Source organism: Ictalurus punctatus, chromosome 18, assembly GCF_001660625.3.
Source record: "Ictalurus punctatus breed USDA103 chromosome 18, Coco_2.0, whole genome shotgun sequence".
In the NCBI taxonomy this organism is placed as follows: Eukaryota; Metazoa; Chordata; class Actinopteri; order Siluriformes; family Ictaluridae; genus Ictalurus; species Ictalurus punctatus.
In genome coordinates, this window is record NC_030433.2 from 13,902,237 (window position 1) to 13,929,263 (window position 27,027).

A 27,027-nucleotide genomic window follows, 5' to 3' on the forward strand; every position below is an offset into this window, starting at 1 on the left:
GTCAGGTAACTCGGGTAACTACTCTTTACACAACCGTGATGAGCAGAAAAGCAGAAAAGAATGCACAGCATGTCAAATCTTGATCTGACATCAGGCTCTGAGGCTAAAATGGACACCAAAACTTTGGTGACAGCTGAAGAAAGAAGACTACTCAAAACAACAGTTATGCCACAGTCAAAGTCACTAAGATGTTTTATATTTCCCCTCATTCTGAATGTGAACATTAACTGAAGCCCTTGATCTGGATCTGCTTAGTTTTATGGCTTGTGCTGCTGATTGGCTGATTATGTAAATGCATGAATCAGCAAGCGTACAGGTATTCCTATTCAAGTGGTCGGTGAGTGAGTCAAATTTCACTTTAATCTATGTATAGCAGAGTCGTGTCTCAAATCGGCCTTGTTACATAGGTTGCAATTTAACTGGACTCTCATCGGTCTAAGGTGTCTCAATGTAGAAATGCTCATTTGTCGTATGTATTTATGTTTGAATTAATCATGAAGTAGTGCTAGTTCTCCTGATTTTGAGATCTGAGCACTTCAGATGCTTTTGGTACCTTTCAGAATTCATCCTGCTGTCTGCAATCATATCATTAATAAAGACAGAGTGAGTGAGTCAGTGAGTGAGTCAGTGAGGCGGGCGAAGCAGCCAAACACGACCGTGCCACCGTGTCTTGATGAGGTGCTGTGCTTCAGATCATGAGCGCTTCCCGGTTTTCTTCACATTTCCCTCTTTCCATCAGTCAGGTACAGGTTAATCTTTATCTCATCAGCCAGTAACACTTTATCCCAGAATTCAATAAGAGCTTTCCATGCACTTTTTAGAAAAACTGGAGATTCATTTCTCGAGGCTGTTATTTCTTGTGCTAAACACACAGATCAGGCTGGGCAATTTTGGTCTTAATGGCAATCCATGACACATCTACACTTTCATTCGGGAGAACATCCTGGTCTATAATAGTTTAACTCCTGAGTTCTTTGGTCAATCACGGTTCACTACTGTTAATTTTCATAACCTAGCAGGATGTCCACTGGGGCATTTGTGCTTCTTAACCAAGTTGGTTTATTAGCTCTATGATGGACCGCTTTACTGGAACTGCTTTTTATATATATATATATATATATATATATATATATATATATATATATATATATATATATATATATATATATATATATATATATATATATATATATATATACACACACACACACATACACATATATACACACACACACACACACACACACACACACACACACACACACACACACACACGTCCTTTCCAGATGCTAATGCACTTGTGTCTCGTTTCACCCTGATTAGCACAAATATAAGTTCCTGTGGTTTAGCTCCTGTTGGTCAAGCTTCTTTTGTGGCCATATTTGTGTGTTGTCATGTATTGAAACCAAATCTACAGCCATAGGAGTGCTAATGGTGAAATTAATAGATAGGAAAAAAACAGAGCCCAATTAGGGATTTTTTTGAGGACGAGTACTATGATATTAAAAACTAAAACGATATTGAAACGAAATACAAACTAGGGCTGCAACAACTAAAATCGACAAAATCTATAATAATTGATTATTAAAATAATGGACAAGAATTTCATTATGGATTAGTTGGGTCTGTGATGACACTGTGGATAATCACTTCACAACAGTGAAAAACGCATTTCTATGAATAAAACCCATCTGAAAAACAACAGAGGTCACAGAGTGAGCTGCTGCAGGAAAAGTACACGATCCAGATCGTCCAAAACATGAGAATGTTTTATATTAAGCGCTTCAAGCAAACTTGTGAGTGTAAGAACGTGGCTTGTCGTGTCGGATGCTGTGACAGATGCGTGTGCTGTTTAACGTGTTCCTGACATGTTTTCTTCAGTGCAGAAATGACATGTTTACCTTTATATCCTTATCTGTAAATGTTAGACATTCACACCAGTATTTCCATTTTACATAAAGTCTCGTCCTGACAGCGAGCGAGTCTCCGTTACACTTCACTGAATGAGCGAGTCCACGCATACGCGTCAATCAAACAGCGTGCAATAGAAATGAAGTGCAATAACTCTGACTAAAATATTCATTTTGATCAAATATGGTGTTTGATGCTATATGTAGTGATATTTAGAAACAAAAGTAATCGTGTTTTTATGAGAGCAGTAAGTGTAACGGGGTTAGAACATGTAATTGTATATAAATGTAAGAAGTGTCGTACATTTACGGAATAAAGGAACATGTTACTGTGTTCACGTGAGTGAATGTGTGTTACTGCAGAACATTCAACCTCTCACCAGTTAACACTGTGCTTTTTTTTAAAAAAAATTTTGTTTAGCATTTTAATATAGTGATTTATCTTCTGCTTTAAATCTTGTGGACAATCAGTTGTTTCGTTGTTGTTGTTTTTTTTTTAATATAAAGTTAATATTTTTTAAATCCTTTGCACCATGTATAGCATAGCCCACATAGGTACATTTAATACCTTTTTCATAGCCTTCAATTTGCTCAGTGTTTGAAGGACAACATCAGGCAGAATGTGAAAAAGTTTTTTTCGAAAATATACAGAAAATAAAAATGGCCCTTTTAAACAAACTAATCAATTAATCAAAGAAATAATCGACAGATTTATCAATTATCAAAGTAATCATTACTTGCAGCCCTCCTACAAACTAAACGTAATGATTTTCAAAAAAATAAAAACGCAATCAAAACTATTTAAGCACGATTAAAACTAACTGAAATGAAACTGAAAACCAAAATACAAAACAAAATAAAAACTACCAATAATTTTAAAACTATAATAACCCAGGGCCAGACATAGGTAACACATGTTGTCTACATATTCCTTTACTACAGCAAACAAACAAACAAACAAACAAACAAACAAACAAACAAACAAACAAACAGGAAGCTGGTTACAAGCCTGCTGTAGCTGCTAGTTGCTTTTAGCATTTAGACAGTTTTTTGATTAATCACCTGGTAACAGGGTCAGTAATGCTTGCAGAACTGAAGTCGGGACTGTACGTAAACCTAACTTATTAGCTTTAAATAAGCTATTAGCTGTAAATAAGCTCATTATAATTAAATAAATGTTTATTAACTACACATGCATGTGCTGTGTTGAACAGCAGTGGAACTACTTACTGAATTCTTGCATAGTGAAGTCGCACTGGAAAAAAAAACCCCACATTGCTTCATCTTGTTACTTTACACCCCTGTTCATGTTTTGTGAGTGAAGAAATTCATGACTTTATCTGGATAAAGTTTATCTGTTTGGCAAGTGTGGATGAGATGTTTTGTTGTAATGCTATGAATTCAGACAACATTGTCTATTTAAGTTCGTATAGGATACAATATACGTGCCAATAAATAAGGTAAAATGGAAACACACATTATGAGATACAACAATATTTTGGGTGATCTTAAAGTAACTCTGTAACTAAATGAAAGAGCCACTGTATACAGTAACAAAAAAACAAACCTTGTAAAAATTAATACAGACCCTTAAAAGTTCATCTGAAATGTGCAGTGGAATCACCAATGCTTCTTTGCTGCAACACCCTACAACAGCAGCCGTCTCCGCCCACTCCACCTAGCTTCATATCGGCTTGCTCGATCTATCAGAACAGAAACCAGCAACATCATTCTGTGGAAAGATATTTTCCATCCCCCCCTAAACAGCCTGGTAGAGTCTGACAGACTGCATTTATGCAGCTATTGAATGTCACGCATGCCATCCATCTCAACCTCGACAGCACAGCAGGGTGTGGAGTGAATATAAGATTAAGAACGCAGAGGTGCCTCAAGGTGCAACACTAAGAACAAAGCTGTTTGGAGCCTTAACGCCAAAGCAACTTATTACAGGCTGAGTGTCTCCGCTTCGGAAGACGAGTCGAGCTAAAATATATCTTAATCTTTTTAATCTTGTTGTGGGTCATGGGCATTAGCAGGCAGCTGGAAACGTTCAGGTGGAGCTAATCTGATCTATAAGTGGCACATTATCGCTCAGATGAGCGGCACTTGCTAGCCTAGGGGAGATCAGATATCACTTAGCAGGCAGAGCCGCTCTCTGAGCCACTGCAGTGCGCCTCCATCCAAAGAGACACAAAGACTGCCAGGCAACAATAACCCCTCTCTGCACCTGAACCCTACTTTGGCGCATACAAGATGGCACTGACGGTGCGGCTTGCTAAGACGGCCTAGGGCAGAGCTGTGCAGATGGCACAGGAGAGCCTCCACGCTGCCTTCAAAGTGTGGCCCACGATTAAATACTCTTCCCAGAGTGCACTCGAAAGAAGAGAATGATTTATGTACACTGAATCTGGAAGGGCTCTAAGCATACAGTGTAGTCCAAAGCTCTTCCCTGCTGAGAATTTGTTTAGCTGAGATGCTAAATCTAATGTTCTTACTTAAGTTGACTAATTAATGGCAGGGAATGTTCGGGGGTACAAAGTAATACAAATAAAAATATTTTAGACTTGTAAACAGGATGTAGAAAGCAACGTGTCATTAGGCAGTTCACCGTCAGGTGTCTAAATGACTCTGCAGCAGCAGTTTGGAGATAAGCGGGCAAGCTGATAATTGGATCTCAGCGAGTCACATGACTGCGTCTGGGAGCATGTGGACTGACAAATCGCTAGCAATCATTCTAGCAGAGGGAGGTCATTCCACATACATCGGTGTCGAATTAACAATGTAGAACGAAGATGGATGCGCAGCCAGTGGCAGGCAGTTTACAGCGTGGCATCAAGCTGATGTAATAAAGCTTATTAAATGAATAGACGGAGCTAAAAATGAATGGGCACAGATGGGCAGGAAAACAGCAGCACTGGGTGGCCATGCCGTGCAGCTCATTCAAGCAAGCATAAACTGTATAGATGTGGAGGGAAACTGTTGTGCAGGGACTACCGGACCAGCATCGTCAACATGTGGACTTGCTTGGAGGTAGACGATGGTGTAGCCAAGTGTGACCATTTGGCGGTGGCAGGTGATGCAGCGTCCCAGCTCGGAGACGATGGACAGCTAGACAGCTGCTAAAAATCACTGGATATACAAGCGGCCGTCAGCTCAGCGCTCGTCAGTCTGACATAAATCTCCTGTTAGGTGCTGCACACCAAGACTGACGGCCTGAGGAGGCACTGGAGTGAGCGATGCTTAATCACGCTGCCTCTATTGTTCTGCCATAGTCGAGGCCACAGTGTCCCCTACAACCCCACCATATAGTGAGTGCCTCTCTCTCTTTCTCTCGCTCTCTCTCTCTCACACACACACACACACACACACACACACACACACACACACACACACACACACACACACACATTATTCCTCAACTTTCCTCTCTCTCTCTCTCTCTCTCTACACTTTTCTAATCCGTGTCCCCTGCGTGGTGTGGAGAGGTCAGTGACTCTAGCTGCCACAGTGTACAGTTATGTACTTCTGAAGCTGGCAGGAATAACATCTCCGCTTTATTGGAGGTACCTCCATGAGCTTACACATACACACTTACACACACATACATACACACAGACTTATCCCAGTCTCCCTCAGGAATACAATATAGAGACAAGTGCTCTGTTTTACATTTTAGGCTACGATTCTTTATATAATCGATTTCAGGACAACTGTTCAATATTTGGCATGGCTCCCTTCAATACGTCCGTGCATCCTGGTTAGCTTATGGATTGTGGCTACTCTGCGATAAAGGGACATGCGATATGCAATGCTGGCCTGGTTAAGTCCATCTGCTGAGCTGGGATCAGGTCACATGGCCCAAGCTGTAGGCTTAGCAAGCAGATCCGACATAGGAAAAGACAGTCGAGTTTACCTCCTCTCTCTCTCTCTCTCTCTCTCTCTCTCTCCTCCCTCCCTCCCCCCCCCCCCCCCCCCACTCACTCACTCTCTCTCTCTCTCTCTCTCTCTCTCTCTCTCTCTCTCTCTTCTCTCTCTCTTAGCATCTGGCATCCTGATGTGCTCGGTAATGCCAGATAATTATCTACATTATCTGTTGCTGCTTACCCGTTTTACCCACAAACATTCTGAAGGAGTAGTCAGCTCCTTTAATTACCTACTTCCTCCTACGTCCCCTCAGGAATTGCCCGAAATAAACCAGGGATTCGTCATAACGCAGGCCATGGTCATACTGCAGCATAAGTGTAGTGGGCAGAATCTTATAGACAGAGCGATGTAACTTGGACAACACGATGTAAGCCACTGAATAACACGCTGCTTGGGTAATTTGTGAGTTTGACCTGGACCTTCACTAATGATAAGCACTTCAGTAGCCTTAATCGTCATGCTCATGCCATCTACCCTGGACGTGCACTGGGTTTCAAAGCTCGTCTTCAACCTCAGGCACATTAAGTATAAATCTGAGTAAACATCACTGGCTTTATTATAGAAATGGAAAGAAAAAAAGTTGCCCAGAGGTGAAAAAGATGCTGACAACCTCAACAATGACCTTTTTCCCAATCATGATATGGAGAAGCAATGAATTGCTTTTTTTTCTTTAGGCTGAGTCATGCGTCAGGCCAGATTAACAAGATACCCTGCAAGAGACACACTATTTGCGTGTACACGTGTGTGTGTGTGTGTGTGTGTGTGGAGAGAGACAGAGAGAGAGAGAGAGAGAGCGCGAGAGCAAGAGAGAGAGAGCAGGGGAGAGAGAGTGAGAGAGCGTGAGAGAGAGAGAGAGAGGGCAAGAGAGAGAGCACGAGAGAGAGAGAGAGAGGGAGCAAGAGAGTGAGGGAGCACGAGAGAGTGTGAGAGCACGAGAGAGAGAGAGGGACAGAGGGAGCGAGAGCGGGCAAGAGAGAGAGCGCGAGAGTGTGAGAGAGCACGAGAGAGAGAGAGAGAGAGAGAGAGGGACAGAGGGAGCGAGAGAAAAAGAGAGGGACAGAGGGAGCGAGAGAGAGAGAGAGAGAGAGAGAGAGAGAGAGAGAGAGAGAGAGAGAGTGTGAATGAGAGCGACCTTGATGTTCAGGGACAACAGACTGTGTGTGGGTATTGTGGGCTGAAATGGTGAGCACATTGCCTGTGACCACAGCCAGGCTTGAGTTCTGAGCTCAGACCCCCGGAGTGGCTTTTACAGACATCAGTAATTACCACCGTCAGCTCACACTTATTCTGGTGTTGGTCACATGACACTCCACCCCCACCCCTCTCGGTGCTATGGCGGCCCCTCTACCTTATCACAACTGCTGCATAAAAATACAAAAAATAAAAAAGGGGAACTGGACGAGTGAAGCTCGAGAGATACGATAAGTACGGGCAGCCTTCTGCAGAGAAAAAGAGGAGGGTGTGTGAGAATTCCAGAATGTATGCATACTCTTCCACTATCAGTGAGATGCAATGGAGCTGCAAGGGGAAAGAGAGAGAGAGAGAGAGAAAGAGACAGAGAGACAGAGAGACAGATGGGAGAAGAGAGAGACTCAGAAATGAATGTTTGAGAGATGAAAAAAGAGAAACAGGCAGTCAAAACGCATAAACAGCTCAATATACAGGTAACACTGAACGTGAGATTTTTTTCTTATAGTGCTGAATGCAAAGAGAGGGAGGCATTTGAGTGAGACGCTTAAAAGGTGCGGTACTCTCCAAGGTAATTTTGTGCCTTGGTAGCTGTCAGAGTCGGCTTAGAGATGGGCATGTTTGAGAAATATTTGAGAAAGAAGCTGCCTGTAATGCTCATGCTGAAAAGGAGAGACAAGCATGCAGTCAAGTGCAATCTCACCATATGGGCAGTGCTGAACATGAAGGGCTTTACATACAGGTGTAGCTAAAAATAAGGAGCTGTTTTTATAAGTGGTGCTGAAAAAAAGAAACAGGCACTTTACATTGGACATGTAAAGAGCTTTCTGTGTAGGTAATACTGAGCTGTAAGAGCTGTCTATACTGGAAGTGATGAATTTAAGGGTGGAGCTTTCCATTTGGGTGGTGCCAAAAAGGTAGCTGTCTTTCTGGGTGGTTCTGAAAAAGAGAGACAGGTGGTACTAAACATGAAAAGTAGGGCTGCAACTAACATTTATTTTGATAATCAATTAATCTGTTGATTATTTCTTCAATTAATCAGTTAGTTGGGTTAAAAGGCCAATTTTCGAAAAAAAAAAAAAAAAAAAAAAAAAAAAAAAAAACATGCTATTTCACATTCCGCCCAATGCTGTCCGTCAAACACTGTACAAATGTTTGCATTGTGCAAAGGATTTTTTTTATATTAACATTATATATTGAAAACAAAAAAAACCAACTGATTGTCCACAAGATTTAAAGCAGAAGATAAATCACTATATTAAAATGCTAAACAAAATTTTTTTTTTTAAAAAGCACAGTGTTAACTGGTGAGAGGTTGAATGTTCTGCAGTAACACACATTCACTCACGTGAACACAGTAACATGTTCCTTTATTCCGTAAATGTACGACACTTCTTACATTTATATACAATTACATGTTCTAACCCCGTTACACTTACTGCTCTCATAAAAACACGATTACTTTTGTTTCTAAATATCACTACATATAGCATCAAACACCATATTTGATCAAAATGAATATTTTAGTCAGAGTTATTGCACTTCATTTCTATTGCACGCTGTTTGATTGACGCGTATGCGTGGACTCGCTCATTCAGTGAAGTGTAACGGAGACTCGCTCGCTGTCAGGACGAGACTTTATGTAAAATGGAAATACTGGTGTGAATGTCTAACATTTACAGATAAGGATATAAAGGTAAACATGTCATTTCTGCACTGAAGAAAACATGTCAGGAACACGTTAAACAGCACATGCATCTGTCACAGCATCTGACACGACAAGCCACGTTCTTACACTCACAAGTTTGCTTGAAGCGCTTAATATAAACATTCTCATGTTTTGGACGATCTGGATCGTGTACTTTTCCCGCAGCAGCTCACTTTGTGACCTCTGTTGTTTTTCAGATGGGTTTTATTCATAGAAATGCGTTTTTCACCATCGTGAAGTGACATCACTGACGGGGTTATCCACCGTGACATCAAACACCCAACTAATCCATAATGAAATTCGTTGCCCATTATTTTAATTATCGATTACTGTCGATTTTATGCTGAAAAAGGGGAACCGTTCTTATGGGTGATGGTTTAAATAAATAAATAAATAAATAAATAAAAATACACGGGCATGCATATATGGAAAGCTTATTTCCACCTAGGTACTACTGAACTCATACTTCTAATGGCTGGTGCTAAACATGAAGCACTGTGCTTATGGGTGGTGCTAAACATAAGGGCTTTTCCTTATAGATGGTCATGAAAATAAAGCTGTCTCTATGGGTGGTGCTCAAAGAGAGACACAGAATGCCTCTACATAGGCAATACATAAGGTTAGGGCTGTCCTTATGGATAATGTTGAATGTAAGGGGCTTTCCTTATTAGTGGTGCTCAACACAAAGAGCTAACTTTGTGAGTAGTGATGAACATAAGGAGTTTTCTTTAAAGGTGGTGACGAAAATAAACAAATGCTGTCTTAATGGGTGGTGCTGAAAAAGAGAGACAATACTGAACCATAGGAGCTGTCTTTATTTGTGGTGTTAAACACAAGCAGTTGTTCTTATCGATAGTGCTGAGCATGAAGAGGGTCTTCTTGGGTGAAGAAGAGAAGAAGAGAAAGGAATACTGTAAAAGAAGGTAGGTAGATAATGCTGAACCTTAGAGGCTGTCTGTATGGGTAGTGTAAAACAAACATTTGAGAAATGTAAAAAGTTGTCCATTATGTTGTTGTTTAAAAAGAGAGACATTGAGTCAAGACCCATGAAGAGATCACCACATGGGTGTTTATAGATGGTACTGAACATGAGGAGCTGTCCGTAGGGCTGGTGCTGAACATTAAGAGGCTCACCTTGTGGATGAAGAAGAAAGATGAATACTGTAAAACACGGTAGGTAGGCAGGTAGGTAGGTAGTTAATGCTGAATCTTAGGAGCTGTCTATATGGGTAGTGTTAAAAAAGCTAGACATGTAAAAACTGCCCATAATGTTGTTTAAAAAGAGAGACAATGAGTCAAGACCCATGAAGAGATCACGAAATGGGTGGCTCTCCTTATAACTGGTGTTGAAAAAGTGAAACAAGTAGGCAACTGGACATGCTCTCCATATAGATATTACATACACACACACACACACACACACATATGTATATGTGTATATACACACACATACATATACATATACACACACATATATATATATATATATATATATATATATATATATATATATATATAGAGAGAGAGAGAGAGAGAGAGAGAGAGAGAGAGAGAGAGAGAGAGAGAGAGAGAGAGAGAGTTAAATAAAAGTATCTGTCCTATGGGTGGTGCAGAATATGTGTAGCTGTCCTTATGGGCGAGAATGAACATGAGGAGCTGTCCTTGTGGGTGGTGCTGAAAAGAGAGTCATGCAGCGACACGTGTAAGGAGCTGTCCATGTAGATGGTGCTGAAAAATAGGTACTCTTCCACATGAACCAGTCTAGCAGCAATGAATCAGAGGTGTGTGTGTACGTGTGTGTGTGTGTGTGTGTGTGTGTGTGTGTGTGTGTGTGTGTGCGCATTATTGTTATCCTCCTCTTTCTGCTGCTACCTCTGCACGTAATATTATTAACTGAAGTATAGGAGTAACTTGACTAATAACAGGTCATGTTCTATATATAATAATAGCAATAGGGACAATCTGTGAAAGTGAAATATTATATGCATGTCATTATGTTCACTCTCATTATTATGTGCATTGATTTCTTCTATTCATTTGCCATTCAAATGAATACGGTCAATCAGTATTCTGCAAAGTTACTCATGAGCACAAAATTGCCAGTTAAAAAAAAACAATAGCATGAAGGAGATTAAGAAATAGAATGGTTATTAATTATGCAGTAAATTTGATAACGCATCAATTTTCCATAAGTGGGTCATCTCTCATCCTTAAACAGTGCAATTGAAACATGGCGGGAACATCCCTCATCGTTGCTCTTTTCCCTTTAGAATGGCTCCAGCAAAGGACAGGACTGAAGGGCAAAGAACAAAGATGCCCTCGTTCACACAGTCCTTCACACGCCAGACACTCTCTCTGCTCACACGCTCTCGGTATGCAGAGGAGGAGAAAAAAGCTCGCTATCTGTCCGTCAAAAATGCACCGCTCCCATCCCTCGCTCGCTCTGCGTGTGGAAGGCCTGAGATGGTCGGTGAGATTCCTTATCGGCTTGGGGTGATGAGATTTGGGTTCAATCCTGACACTCAGAACAGATTATTGATAACTTTTAATCCCCTTTTCACTGAACTAGGACCTGCTTCTAGCTTCAAGTTATTAGGACAGACCTTAGGCTACGCTATGCATGACAATGAAAGTTTCATAAAAACAGTCTCATTGACTTTGTGCAAAATACCATTTGATAACACGTGTGCTTTTAAAATAACATGTTTTTAAGCTATAATTTCATTCAAAACATTTTTTCTCTAACAGATGCAGTGAACATACAGCAAACAGAGGTTATAATTTTTATTTTATTTTTTTTGCATTAGCCTAATGTTCTAACCTGCATATTTTTCTAACTCATAAACACAACTATGTTAAATATTACAACACTCTAATAAATCTCATGCTTGTTGGCATAGTGAGAAGAAATTATTAAAATCACCAGATGGAAAGTCTGAGCATGGCTGAGAAGCATGCAGGTGAGACACTTTGGAGACCTCTTAAAGGTTCTATGTCGAACCCTACAAAAGTGTTCTTCTTGGAAGATAACACTTAACTATCCAAAGAACCCTTAAAGAAGAGTAAATACACCAGCTGCTGTAGGCGGTACACTACAACACTAACTTCATTAATTACACACACATACACACACATACACATACACACATACACACATACACACATACACACATACACACATACACACACATACACACACACACACACACACACACACACACACACACACACACACACACACACACACACACACACACACACACACACACACACACACACACACACACATATCAATACTTTTAAACGCAGAAAAACAAAAGAAAAACGCGCAGTTGCCAAGCACAAGCAGAACTGTAGGTGAATAGTCCCCTACACACAAGCTGCTCTTGCTAGTCAAAGTAACGTTAGCAACAATATGGCAAAAATATATTAGGATACTTGAAGACATTTGTACTCTACACATACAGTACCTCACAAAAGTGAGTACACCCCTCACATTTTTGTAAATTTTTTATATCTTTTCATGTGACAACACTGAAGAAATGACACTTCGCTACAATGTAAAGTAGTGAGTGTGCAGCTTGTGTGACAGTGTAAATTTGCTGTCCCCTCAAAATAACTCAACACACAGCTATTAATGTCTAAACCGCTGGCAACAAAAGTGAGTACACCCCTAAGTGAAATCCTCGTTTTTGTTTCATGGTTTTGATCCTGTTCTCGTCCTCATTTATCAATTTATCGAGTCTTAGCCTAGTTCATCCTGTTTGGCGTTCTCCCGACCATCTGCGGGTTATGACCACGTATTTTGCTTTTTGATTTGGCTTTGTCTGCCTCGCTCTCCTCAATAAAGCTCTTAACTGCATTTGCATCCATTTTTAAACCCATTACATGAGAGTATCTAAACACTATCAATTTTTCTTTTTCCCCTGTCTTTATTATGATCATTGTTATTTCAATTGCTTGTGATTGTGAAACTGATTATTTACTTAATCTTTTCCCTGGTGCCCTTTAACTAACTTTCATTTAAAAAAAATAAAGAAATGCAGAAAAACTACTATTATAATAATACGTTCATGTAGGCCACAGCACTGAACCATCTGATTGGTCAGAAGGTGTTGATTCATTTTCTACAGCAGCAGCTCAGGCAGTAGTGCTGCCTGAATATTTCTTCTAATACATTATTTTTTCTGTAGTAAAAAAATTAACATTACATGATGATGCTCATGTGAACAGATTTTTTTAAATGGGCAATTGATATGATTGATATGGTGAGGTTGAGAGGATTTTCTGGAAGGAGTCTCCAGTGGCAATGCTTTGTCAAAGGGAAAAACCTTCTTATGTCTTTCACAACATTAAATGAAACTGTAAATGGATCAAAAAATATTATGGCATGTCAGTTAGTAAATAAAAAAATTTAATCATTGACAAATCACTGTGGTGTAAGAAAAATAAAAACACTTTAGGACGTGCTGTTAATGACATCACACCACCTGGCTGCTGATTATGTTCCTGTAACTGCACAGTTTTATTCCTCACTTAACATGCATATTGTGACATTTATGTACATTAATGTCACAATAAGCATATACATATGCTATTCTATAGTATTTAATTTAAATGTATTCTGTTGTACACTATACAGTTGTATACTATTCTATACTCTAATATATTCTGTTCTATACTATTCTATTTAATATATTCTCTTCTATAGTATTTTATTCTACTTTATTCTATTGTACATTGTTCTGTTATCTATTATGCTGTATTATAATTAGAGCTGCAGCAACTAATCGATAATAATCGATTATGAAAATTGTTGTCAACAAATCTCATTATCGATTAGTTTGTCTGCGCGCGGCACATTTACTCACTGCCTTACTTCTGTTCCGTAAACACGCATCAGAGAGTAAATACTAAACATGTGTCCCAAATGATGCACTATACACTTACACTATTCACTATGTACTCTACCATCTAGTGTATGAATTTTAGAAGGGTAATAGCCTCTCAAATTGAACACTAGCGGGTTTTTTTACTAAGCGGAAGTATAAGCCCTTTCCCAGTCGATGGCGCATGACGTCAAATGTACATAATGCGACGCCGCTAGCTTTAGCAGATACCCAGAGTCAGGGACAATGAATTCCTTCAGTTTACTGTTTATGTCAACAATACCTTTTATATCAAACATGACCTCTGTCACCATCAGACGGAGACGTAAGGCAGGGGATCATTTTATATTAAACACCGTGAAGAAGACTGTAATCTGTAAACTTTACAAAGCGGAGCTTGTGTAGCACAACAGTGATGCACGAGCACAAACATGTTTATATTCACTGTTCAAGGGCTTGTGGAAACTGCTGCGAGTTGCTTAAAAGATTTAGATTAATTCCAGTTTATTGTTATTATACGCTGTATTTGTGTGCTTACGGTGTAAATTCTGTTGTTTTATTATAACAAAAGTGATCTATTAGTAACGAGGCCGTGTTGCTTCTCACTCACAGTGTCGACATGGTGATAAACAGTGGGAGCTAACGTAAGATTTGTAATGTCTACTTAAAACAGTATGATCAAAGTAAACAAGTAATGTTTAAAGGCAAAATATGTCTAAAGGCAGTGTGTAACAGAAACCACGAGGTGCAGTGAAAGTGAGATTTTATTATTAATTTAGGACTGTAGTTTAATTATCAGTGTTTTTTGTGCACACATTAAAATAATGCATAAATACTTATATATAATATAAACTTATATAATCAATTATATCTATCTCTCTCGCCCGCCCTCTCTCTCATTCATATACACATACATACATACATACATACATACATACATACATATATACATATACATATATATATATATATATATATATATATATATATATATATATATATATATATATATATATATATATATATATATATATATATATATATACACACACACATACACACACACACATATTATATATATATATATATATATATATATATATATATATATATATATATATATATATATATATATATATATATATATATATATATACATATACACACATTTATTAAGTTTTCTCATGCCACAATATAACACAAGTAGGCATGAATTTAGGAACATAGTGTGAGCCATGACAAATTAATTTACTTTCTGATAAACTAAATTTAAAATTCTCAGTTAATTTTACAGACTATATGCAAAAAACAACCTTTAACCTGTTCCACCTTGTAAATAAATACAATAAACCTCAATGTTAAGTCTGCTTCTCTTAAATATATTTAAAGCTACAATATTAGACATTTTCCACTGTCATGGTTCTGGGCTGGAGTCAGTTCTTGAACCGCTCTGTGTATATTGTGTATATATCTGAATAATCTCATATAGGATGTGATTGGGTGAGTTCATTTACACGTCAGATGCAAAGTGCTTTAGTTTAATGGTGTCCATTACTGATGCTCCGATCAGGATTTTTATGACTGAAACCGATCCAGATACCAATCTTTTTTGTTTAAACTTTAATCAGGAAGTCTATCAAAAATAGTTACATGTAAGCTCTCTGCTTATGGTCACTGTTAACTGAGTTAAAATAATAGCAATGAGAAATACTGTTGATTAATTGATAAATAAACAAGCATAAAATATTTATTTTTAAAATATCTTAAACTATAAAGAGTCCTAATTAAAAGTAGACTAACAAAAATGATCCATATTAGGAAAAAGCCTAATAGCTTTCTAAGGAAATAGTGAACTAAGCTTAATATCAAATTGATATTATATGCAATACATAGAAATTAAACATTTTTTAATTCTCACTTTATTACTATGTCTATTTTTATATTAAATGATTTATTTATAACTAAGCACATTTTCTGTCTTTACATTTTAGTAGTTTTATTTTTGTTTGTTTATAAGTTTTAGATTGGTTTCCCCAGTACAGTGTCGCCATGTCTGCTGATAATATGTTTTGGGGGGTTAATTTCAAAACATGGAAACTGATGTTGACTTTTCTAGTGATATCTGGCAACCATGAGTTTAAATGGAGTGAATTAGACTTAGTGAATGGAGAGAGGCAGTGTACTGTATGTTTACAGACCAAACAGTTGCTACTCTTGATTATGATTGGTGAGGAATTTTTTAATAAAGGGTTTGAATTAAAACCACCTTGTAGCATTAGCATTATTATTCATTTACTCCGCGTGAAGCCGCTGTTTCTACACGAGCAGGTGCAAGTTCCGGTCATTTTGTGGGATCAATAAAAGATGGCGGTTGTGAGATCGGGAAGTTGAAGCAGATGATGTACAGCTACTTGTCATCATAATGGCTTCTTTGCAGTATTTACACACTTGTTCGGTTGACTGAGGAGATGAAAAGTAGTGTGAAAGTAATTGTTGCTCGGTGTAGATGCATTTTGGACTTCCTGTAGTTTTTATTCCGATTGTATTCTACAACTCCGAACAGGTCACTCGAACCGGTGCGAATAAATATTTATTCACAGTCGCACAAAATACTTTTCAGTCACAAATGCGAGTGAAATGGTCACACTGTAGAGTCTTGAGTTGTTCTGCAAAGTTTTTTCCCGTTCGGCGTGATGACGTTTAATGCCCCCGACAACCTCTGTAATTTCCCCTCGCACAAAACGCTGGAGCTCGAAGCGAAGCTGGCAGCTCGAGGGCTAAAATGCTAACTGCACTTCGGGGTTTTGGCACTACAAAATTACGTCATCCCTGCGCCGCTCTATGGTGATTGGCTGTAGTGTAGGAAGTGCTTGATTTGATCTGCAGCGGAGTTTTCTATTAGCGGAGGACGAACTTTTAAACGTTAATATCGCAGTCGATCATGTACATTTAATCGTGGGCAGTCAAAATCGTAATCGCGATCGATATTTGATTAATTGTGCAGCCCTACTCTATTCTAACCAATTTTATTCTAATATATTCTATACTATACTATAGGGCTGGGCAATATGGACAAAATCCGATATCACAACATGGATAAATTCATATGATATTACATTTACTCAAATTCTCTTAAATTGATTAAAAAAAAATATATATATATATATATATATATATATATATATATATATATATATATATATATATATATATATATATATATATATATAAAATAACTATGCTTTAATAACTGCTTTTTGATCATTATGTGAACTAAACACCAGTGAAGGGCACTTGTTCTTTTCTCCTTTTATTTGGAAGTGACATTGAATAGCATACTATGGCACACTACAAAGCTCATCCTCAACTTTGGGCTGACATTCTCTATATAAGCAGGGCAACTCAACTTTACTGAAATGTTTCTGACTTGGAATTACATACTGTACCTTGGATGGTGGATTCTGATTAATTCTGTAAAGCCAGTTTTCTCCACCGTGTATAATCGGGGCCATGTCTTTAAAGATGAAAGTTGTTATGGCACTCATTATTTCTTTCCATTGTCGCAATGTCTTATCATATCAAAAGTCCTTTGCTATCGATTCCTGTAGAGTGCTTTGAACTTGTTTGCTTTTAGATCTTGGCTTTTATAGCTCATATTTTTTGGCTTGCACTGTAATCACTTTGGTAATTTTTCTGTAGATGATAGAAGAGCTTTGTCATGTTTGATTCTGAAGTGGGGACTGGTCTGCGGCATACCTTACAAATCACTGTTTTATGGACAGTGTCTCATTTATTATACCCAAACCACATCTAAATGCCAGAACTACCTCAGAAGTATTGGATTTTTAATCTATTCTAATATACTTCTATTTGAACTGAAATTCCACCAAATTGGACATATACATTGAGGTATATCACATTTTATTCCAAGCAGACAGAATTGAGAGATTTTACATTTGTATATTGTTTTACTAGCTGATTACATCCCATGCAACATTCCAGACTGATAATCACATTTTGTACTACTATATCACTATATACAGTATACAGCAATACTTATTGCTACAAGTCTGTTATAAGATTAGTCAGGACACTGTTGGGTTTCTGTTTGTAGAGTATCATGACTCTGTGTTTAGCTGCTGGTGAACAAGGGCAATGGGAAAGAGGAGGGGTATGAGCCACAATACAATACACATCTCTCCACAATACCATCGATACAGAGATAAAAACGGACAGCACAACTAAAGCTTTTTTAAGACTGTATAAAACTGCCACAATAAAATCATAATATTAAAACCCAATATGTTAGGTAAAATAAAGAAATACTTATGAAATACTACAAATTCTTGAAGCCCTGAGTGTCTAATTTCATATGAGCTATTAACCACTACTGTGACAGAACAAATAAATTCACATGCTGAACACAGGCACCCCCAACACAGACGGAAATTCAATTTTTTGGCCTCTGGTAAAAAGAGTTAAGGAGTTCATAGCAAACCCAACATGTAGTTTTTCAGACTGCAGCTCTATTGTATTGTTAGCCAAGCCTCAACAATAATGCATAAAGAAGCATGAATATGAATATGGATTATAACAGATGAAAATGTACAGCTTTGCTATGCAGGTTCAAAATGGAAATAAATATTGTATAATGCCCTTGCTGCTTCTAATTTACCTAAATAAAATCATTTCATCACAGCCTTAAGTGTGTCCACTCGTCTGGAACATGGTCTCATTAATGAAACCTAAAATCAGCGCTGAAAATGGGTCACTATACTGGACTGACACCAATACGGTGAGATGAAGCACCTCCTTAAAATGGTGCCAGTATGGTACACTATGTTTATGTTCATTATTCAGTGTAGATGGTGATGCAAGTCAGCAGATTCCTGTGAAAGCTCAAGCCTGATTCATTGCTGGTTCATAACAGTCTGACGCACTGAATTTAAAGACTTAAAGAAGAAAAAGTGTTCGCTCTGTCACTGGGAAATCACGAGTTTGAATTGAGGATTCTATGCATATACTATTCTATTCTATAGTATTTAATTTTTTTATATATTCTATTGTATACTATACAATTGTATACTATTCTATACTCTAATATTTTCTGTTCTATACTACTCTATTTGATATATTTTCTTCTATAGTATTTAATTCTACTTTACTCTATTGTACATGATTCTGTTCTGTATCTATTCTGCTGTATTCTAATTAGAGTTGCAACAACTAATCGATAAAATCCATAATAATCGATTATAAAAATCTTTGTCAACAAATCTCTTTATCGATTTATTGGTCTGCGCACGGCACAGGGTGCATTTACTCATTGCACTACTTCTGTTCCGAAAACATGCATCAGAGAGTAAATACTAAATGGTCTGCACTTATATAGCGCTTTTATCCAAAGCGCTTTACATTGTGTCTCATTCACCCATTCACACACCAAGGTTAGAAGAACTGCCATGCAAGGCGCTAACTTACCATCGGGAGCAACTTGGGGCTCAGTGTCTTGCCCAAGGACACCCCGGTACGTGGAGTCATGTGGGCTGGGAATCGAACTGCCAACCCTACGATTAGTGGACACCCCGCTCTACCATCTGAGCCACAGCCACCATATACTAAAGTTGTATCCATGGACAGGAGCCACAGGAGCAAAATTGGCTGTGTTCTTTGGATGTGCAGGACAGCACACCCTCTCTGACCTGTCAATCACAGTGACACCAGCCAATCACAGCTGTCTGTGAGCTCAGGTATGGGGAAGAGGGCAGATAGCACTTCGGTCTGAGTACGTTACTGTGATGCAGCATGGGCATCAGCTTGAAAAGATGCAGTTGGCTGGCTTCACATGACGCAGAAGAACCACATATTAGACTTCATGTTCCCTGGTTAGTAGCTATTTTATGCTAGGGGAGAACTGGCTGATAGATTTGATAAGGCAGGTGACCCAATTGAGGAGAAAAAGTGGAGAAAAAATAAAATAAAATAAATAAATAAATAAATAAATAAATAAATAAATAAATAAATAATAAAAAGCACTGACAAAAAAAATGTAAAATTTACTTTTAAAAATTTGCTAATTTTGATTTTTTTTTAGTAAACTTAAGCATGTAAGTTCAAGTAAAATCCACTTGATTGAAACAATCAAATCTACAGTGAGGGGAAAAAAGTATTTGATCCCCTGCTGATTTTGTACGTTTGCCCACTGACAAAGAAATGATCAGTCTATAATTTTAATGGTAGATTTATTTGAACAGTGAGAGACAGAATAACAACAAGAAAATCCAGAAAAACGCATGTCAAAAATTTTATAAATTGATTTGCATTTTAATGAGGGAAATAAGTATTTGACCCCCTCTCAATCAGAAAGATTTCTGGCTCCCAGGTGTCTTTTATACAGGTAACGAGCAGAGATTAGGAGGACACTCTTAAAGGGAGTGCTCCTAATCTCAACTTGTTACCTGTATAAAAGACACCTGTCCACAGAAGCAATCAATCAATCAGATTCCAAACTCTCCACCATGGCCAAGACCAAAGAGCTCTCCAAGGATGTCAGGGACAAGATTGTAGACCTACACAAGTCTGGAATGGGCTACAAGACCATTGCCAAGCAGCTTGGTGAGAAGGTGACAACAGTTGGTGCGATTATTCGCAAATGGAAGAAACACAAAAGAACCGTCACTCTCCCTCGGCCTGGGGCTCCATGCAAGATCTCACCTCGTGGAGTTGCAATGATCATGAGAACAGTGAGGAATCAGCCCAGAACTACACGGGAGGATCTTGTCAATGATCTCAAGGCAGCTGGGACCATAGTCACCAAGAAAACAATTGGTAACACACTACGCCGTGAAGGACTGAAATCCTGCAGCGCGTGCAAGGTCCCCCTGCTCAAGAAAGCACATATACATGCCCGTCTGAAGTTTGCCAATGAACATCTGAATGATTCAGAGGACAACTGGGTGAAAGTGTTGAGGTCAGATGAGACCAAAATGGAGCTCTTTGGCATCAACTCAACTCGCCGTGTTTGGAGGAGGAGGAATGCTGTCTATGACCCCTGGAACACCATCCCCACCGTCAAACATGGAGGTGAAAACATTATGCTTTGGGGGTGTTTTTCTGCTAAGGGGACAGGACAACTTCACCGCATCAAAGGGACGATGGACGGGGCCATGTACCTTCAAATCTTGGGTGAGAATCTCCTTCCCTCAGCCAGGGCATTGAAAATGGGTCGTGGATGGGTATTCCAGCATGACAATGACCCAAAACACACGGCCAAGGCAACAAAGGAGTGGCTCAAGAAGAAGCACATTAAGGTCCTGGAGTGGCCTAGCCAGTCTCCAGACCTTAATCCCATAGAAAATCTGTGGAGAGAGCTGAAGGTTCAAGTTGCCAAACGTCAGCCTCGAAACCTTAATGACTTGGAGAAGATCTGCAAAGAGGAGTGGGACAAAATCCCTCCTGAGATGTGTGCAAACCTGGTGGCCAACTACAAGAAACGTCTGACCTCTGTGATTGCCAACAAGGGTTTTGCCACCAAGTACTAAGTCATGTTTGCAGAGGGGTCAAATACTTATTTCCCTCATTAAAATGCAAATCAATTTATAACATTTTTGACATGCATTTTTCTGGATTTTTTTTTTTTTGTTATTCTGTCTCTCACTGTTCAAATAAATCTACCATTAAAATTATAGACTGATCATTTCTTTCAGTGGGCAAACGTACAAAATCAGCAGGGGATCAAATACTTTTTTCCCCCTCACTGTACATTATTATTATTATTATTATTATTATTATTATTATTATTATTATTATTTTCTTTTAAGAAGAGTTACTTATCAACAGCACCCAAAAAGAGTCGATTCACTGATTCCAGGCATTGAAACCTAGAAGCGTCAACTTTAAAACTTTGGAGTCAATCCCACAAACCAAAAATGATTCACCTCACACAAACACTGCAAGCAAAATGAATTAAGCATTGTCGTGTTTCAGTTGGCAAGACACCCAGCGCATATCTATTTTCCCTTTACTTTGAATTTGTCTGATCAGAATTGCACAAATCAGGGTTTGAAATGCAGGATAGAGGTTGGTTTCGTTGCAAAAACTTACAAGATACCGTCGCCTTGTGTTAGGCTGTGTGTCTCATTTGGTTGAGAACAATATTCTCATACTATGACAGATTAACTGATAAAACAAATATCAGTAATACATTATTGCAGTTATCATTAGCTGATTGAAATTATGCAAATATTTTTGCATTTAGTAGGCTTATATTTTAAAAAATAATCCAGCAAATGAATTTATCAAAAGAAATAACTGATAGATTAAACATACTTTTATAAATGTACAACTTAAGTTTAAAACAATTTAAGTAATTCTAATAATTTAGTTTTTGTGTAAAAAAAAAAAAAAAAAAGTCACAGATTTGTTTTTGAACCAATTAATCACTTTTTTTTTTTTTACCGAGTATATGACCACAGTATATGCTCCTGATATATGAGGTATTGATTATATTGATGTCTATAGTCGAGTGTAGGGGCTAATAAACTAAGTTACATTTAAACTCATCTATCTATCCATTTTTTGTACCACTTATCCTACACAGGGTCACGGGGAGACTGTAGCCTATTTCAGGGGCCTCTAGGCACAAGGTGAGGGACACCCTTGAGGGGGTGTCAACCCATCACAGAGCACACACACTCACACACCCAATCACACACTATGGACAATTTGGAAATACCAATCAGCCTACACCGCATGGATTGTGGGAGGAAACCTAGAGGAAATCCCCGAAGCAGAACGGGAAGAGGAAAACTCCACGCACAGAGGGTGATGTTGGGAGTCGAACCCCCAACCTTGAAGCTGCAAGGTAAACCTTGGCAAGGAACCACTAAGCCACCATGCATTTATACAAGACAGTCAATATGAATCTTCTGCTTGGCAGTAGGTTTCTAGTTTGTGTATACTTCTCCTTATTTTAAATCACATGTTCTCTCTATTAAAAACCAACCCTATGGTTAAATAGAATGATTTAAACTTGATCTATGTAAACCAGCTTTAAATATGGCATGCATAAATACATACATACTGTATTATGGCAAGGATATATAGTACATAGACACAGCTCTGTTGTAGATATATAGGTACAGTTCTGTAAATTATGACACCCATTTTTACTAGTCTCCGACATTATATCCACGGAGAACTATCATCCCCAGTAGGTATGCGCATTAACTGTGTGAACACACACTTCTCAACCCTGCTGCCAAACAGGTCAAGCCGCATGTGATATTTCATCGTCCACAGTGTAGCATGTCTAAATAAAAAATTGATACTGGTCACATCAGAAGAGCATTTGATTTTTCTTTTCTATACCGCCATTTAAAAAGCTCATGAAACTTTCATGGATTGTGGGTGTACAGTGTGAGGAATCGCTAGCAAAAAAAAACCCAAAAAAACACTGACACATTCAAAAGGAGCGATTTCCATTACTGCCATCATTTCAGTCTTCATTATACCGAGAATGAAAACATATTTGCATCATGTGCTGTGCATTTTATGAACCTACCTACTGGTGGAATGAGTAATAATAGAAGATTTTGTCCAGTGGGGGAAATAAACGGTCCAGACTAAGCAGTCTTGTGAAGCGCTGCTTTCGGGTATCAGGTGGATGAGGCTGATGTTAGGATACAGCTATGAAGATGGGGTGCAGGAGATTCACAAGCAGTGAATGCAAGTGAATGATTTATTTATGCAAAAAAAACAAAAACAAAATCCGACTCTCAAGGAAGGAAAATGTATTAGTATTTAGGACTGGGGAGGGGAAAGGGAAGCAAGCGGCTTGAGAAGAAACCCATGAAAGTGTCTTTCTAGCACTTCCTCCCAACTGGCCACCACGCAGCAGTTGGTTATGCAGTTAATTACGGGTTCAGTGCATGGAAAGCACTCAGCAGATGACAGATGCTGGAAGGAGAAAGACAGAGAAAGAGAAAGAGAGAGAGAGAGAGAGAGAGAGAGAGACTGACTTCCTCTTCTAACATCTGATAGTTTACCTTGCAAACGATAAGAGAATAGTGGGGGCGGATGAAAAAAAAAAGACTGGGGGTGGGGGGGCGACAACCACGTCAATGCCAAACCCCTCCCAAAATACAGACTCATATCGACACATCATTTGACACAATGATTCAGTCAGGTGAGTTGTATATCAGGTGTATATAGAACTCAGAAGGATGCGTGCGAGCTCGGAGGCTATGGAGGAAAATCCTGCCACATGCCTCGGCATAGCGTTTACATCAAATCAACTTGTTTCAGAGTGATTCATTCGGCTACACTGTAAACACTACCTCAAACACATGACAGAGGAAAGACTCGTGTACAAGATACGTTATTATTATTATTATTATTATTATTATTATTATTATTATTATTATTACACTGTTTCACCGCTGGCACACGGACATATAGGGAATAAAAGTCTGAGCTCTAAACTGTTCCCGTTTGCCCGGAGACAGCTTGTGTTTTCGCCTCAACGCCATGTCTCTCAGTTCCAGCGTCTCTCAAAACATACTATGACAAAAGCTTGGTCAGTTACCTGCTCGTCGTGCAGCGGTGTCACCTCAAGAACCAGCTGAGGACGTTCTTTGTTTAATATCCACGCCGTATAGAGTCCACAGACGCTTTTCCCCTCCCCTTTTCCTTTTCCTTTCAGGGTTGTCTCTGAGATAAAGCTGCTCCACCTGCCTGCCTCCTCCGAGTGTGAAGAGTCGGAGCCGAGTCTGGTTGTCGTTCCCGCGCGCCGCTCTCGCGCCCTTAATCCGCAGCGCGGTGTGGGAGCGGGAATGAGGGCGCGGTCAGCCGAGCAGCTGTCCAATCAGCGCGCAGCGCGAGCCCGCCGAGCTAACCAGGACCACTGCGGCACGCGCTGTCTAACCTAGCGTACTTTATCAAATAGATCGAGTGTACAGTTAAGCTAACCGGACTTAACGCTTCTAATGCTGAAAATGTTACTTTGTTTAGTCTAATCTGCTGCCAGATGCCAAAAACATAGTCTAAAATGGACAAAGCTAATAGATTATTACGATATTTGCTAGCTGGATAGTGCTGGTAGAAGGGTTTCTGTATTAAGGCTATTAATGCTACACAAGTTCAGTCATTCATGTCCTCTTCAGTAGCCACTTGTCTGGTGAATCCAGAACCTATGGCAGGAACATGGAGTGCAAGGTGGGAAAACATTTTGGATGGGACACCAGTCATTCATGGGGCACCATGCACACACTTTCAGACCATTTCAAACCTACACAAACACAGGGAGAACATGTGACAGTAACCCGACTAAGAGGTGTAGCCGTAGGGCAGAGCTGGCTAAATTATAAAGTAATGTAACGCTAGCCCGACATTATTTTTGGCACGCAAGCAGCACACCATGTGTTTGCTAGTTTTCATGGTAGAATTTGTTGTTTTGCTCAAGTTATCTTGGCTTTTTTTTCCAACATTTTTTACTGAGAAAAGAAAACATACTTCCTGTCACATAGATACAATACAATTCACATTTTCTGTTTTATATATATAAAAAAAAAAAAAAAAAAAACCCACTCTAATCAGATTTTAGAAAAGAAAAAACAAAATGAAAGAGAACAATCAACTGAACAACCAAACCAGAGTATACATAAAAGGCTCATTTGACCAAAGGTATTTAGATGTAGCCTACATGATATCAAGATGGTTTATCTAATTGGGAAACTAGTTCTAACTCTAAATCTATAACACTAACTCTTTCGGACTGTTATCCTATAGCAGGGGTGTCAAACTCATTTTCACTGAGGGCCACATCAGCATAATGGTTGCCCTCGATGGGCCACATTAACAGTATGAATGTAACAAAATGCAATGTAATTTAAAATAAATTAAACTACACCTTATTATATTGTTAAATAACTGTTACTGTATTTATTATGTATTCAACTTACAAATATGACATGCATTTGCACAGATGTAAAAATAAATGTTCAGTTTGAAACCCACATTACTTGAATCAGTGTTCAAACTATTTAAGCAAATAAAGAAAAATATTATAAACAAGTTATGATATTAACCCTTAACTTCATTCAGAACTTTTTTCAACACAGTTGGGGGGGAGGTGTACTATGGCACAACCAACATGTATTACAGAAGTAGCATTTTGCAAAAAGAACAACAAAAATGAGGTGATGCTGCCTGTCCTTGAACACATCAAGTAGATCCGTCCTCACCGTGAGACACCATCTCACACACATCCTCATTCATAGATCATGTTCTGGAAATAACAAACACAAAACAAAATGCTCCTACTCAGCCACCTTACTTCTGTATGGTATGGCATATCTCCATGCTCTGAGCCCCTCTCCTGCAAGAACAGCTGGAACTGGCGGTGATTCAGGCCACGCGCCTGAATAAAGTTCACTGTTTTCATGACCGTGGTCATAATATCATCCAGCTCCAGAACCTTTCCACACAGAGCTTATTGATTGATGATGCAGTGATACGTAATCAGGGGCGTGTGACAGTTACTTTTTTGCAATTTCTCCTTCATTAGTCCAACCAAGCCTGTTTTTCCTCCACACATCGCAGGTGCACCATCTGTAGTTAGTCCCACCAACTTTTCCCACAGCAATTTATTTTTACTTATGGACTTCTCCACTGCATCAAAAATGTCCCGGCCCGTTGTGGTCCCATGCATGGCAGCTACATCCAAGAGCTCCTCAGTGACACAGAGGTCCGGCTTCACGCCTCTAATAAAAATGGATAGATGCGCTGTATCCATATTGTCTGTGCTTTCATCCACAGCTGATGAAAAAGCTAGACAGCTGCGTGTCTCTTCGGCAAGCTGTGTTACTAAATTTCCTTTGTAGAGATTTCTCAATTCCAAATCGCCTTGACTTGACTTTGCTGCAGATGTAGTTTATGTGGCCCTCAGTATGATTTTTTTCTCCTTCGATTCTGAGAAATAAAGTTTTATTCGTATGTTTTGGATAGCGGAAAGGCCTACATTACCCATAATCCTCGACCACCGACGAGACCGATGATTCTCCAATCAGATTGAAGCTCACAGCGTCATCTATCGCCGTGATCGGGTTATTATTGGAGTGAACGGACGGCTGGAGCGTCTGCTCTGAGCGTCTCTTACCGCCGCGGACGGGTTTACATTGGAGTCAATTGAGAATCCAGAGCATTTCATACATAAACAGAAAGGGTCCCTTTTGCGCCACTATCAGATGCCTAGGGGCGTGACAGATTGTCGGTATTTTAGAATCGGGAATGAGAACAGCAAAAACGTATGTTAAGACAATCCTGCACCTATCACATTCTCGCGGGCCAGATAAAATGACGTGGCGGGCCACATTTGGCCTGCAGGCCTTGAGTTTGACACATGTGTCCT

The 27,027-nt window shown here is 39.0% G+C and overlaps 1 protein-coding gene across 4 annotated transcripts in view; it reads right to left on the reverse strand.

Annotated features, from left to right (window-relative positions):
• nrxn2a (neurexin 2a) overlaps positions 1-24,523 on the reverse strand; it is a 462,873-nt gene extending 438,350 nt beyond the window's left edge. For all 4 annotated transcript variants that reach the window (XM_053688023.1, XM_053688021.1, XM_047161856.2 and 1 more), the window contains exon 1: positions 24,205-24,523. The gene's annotated coding sequence lies outside the window, so the exon portion shown is untranslated. The remainder of the gene's footprint in view (positions 1-24,204) is intronic.
• Between the last annotated feature and the right edge of the window lie 2,504 nt (positions 24,524-27,027).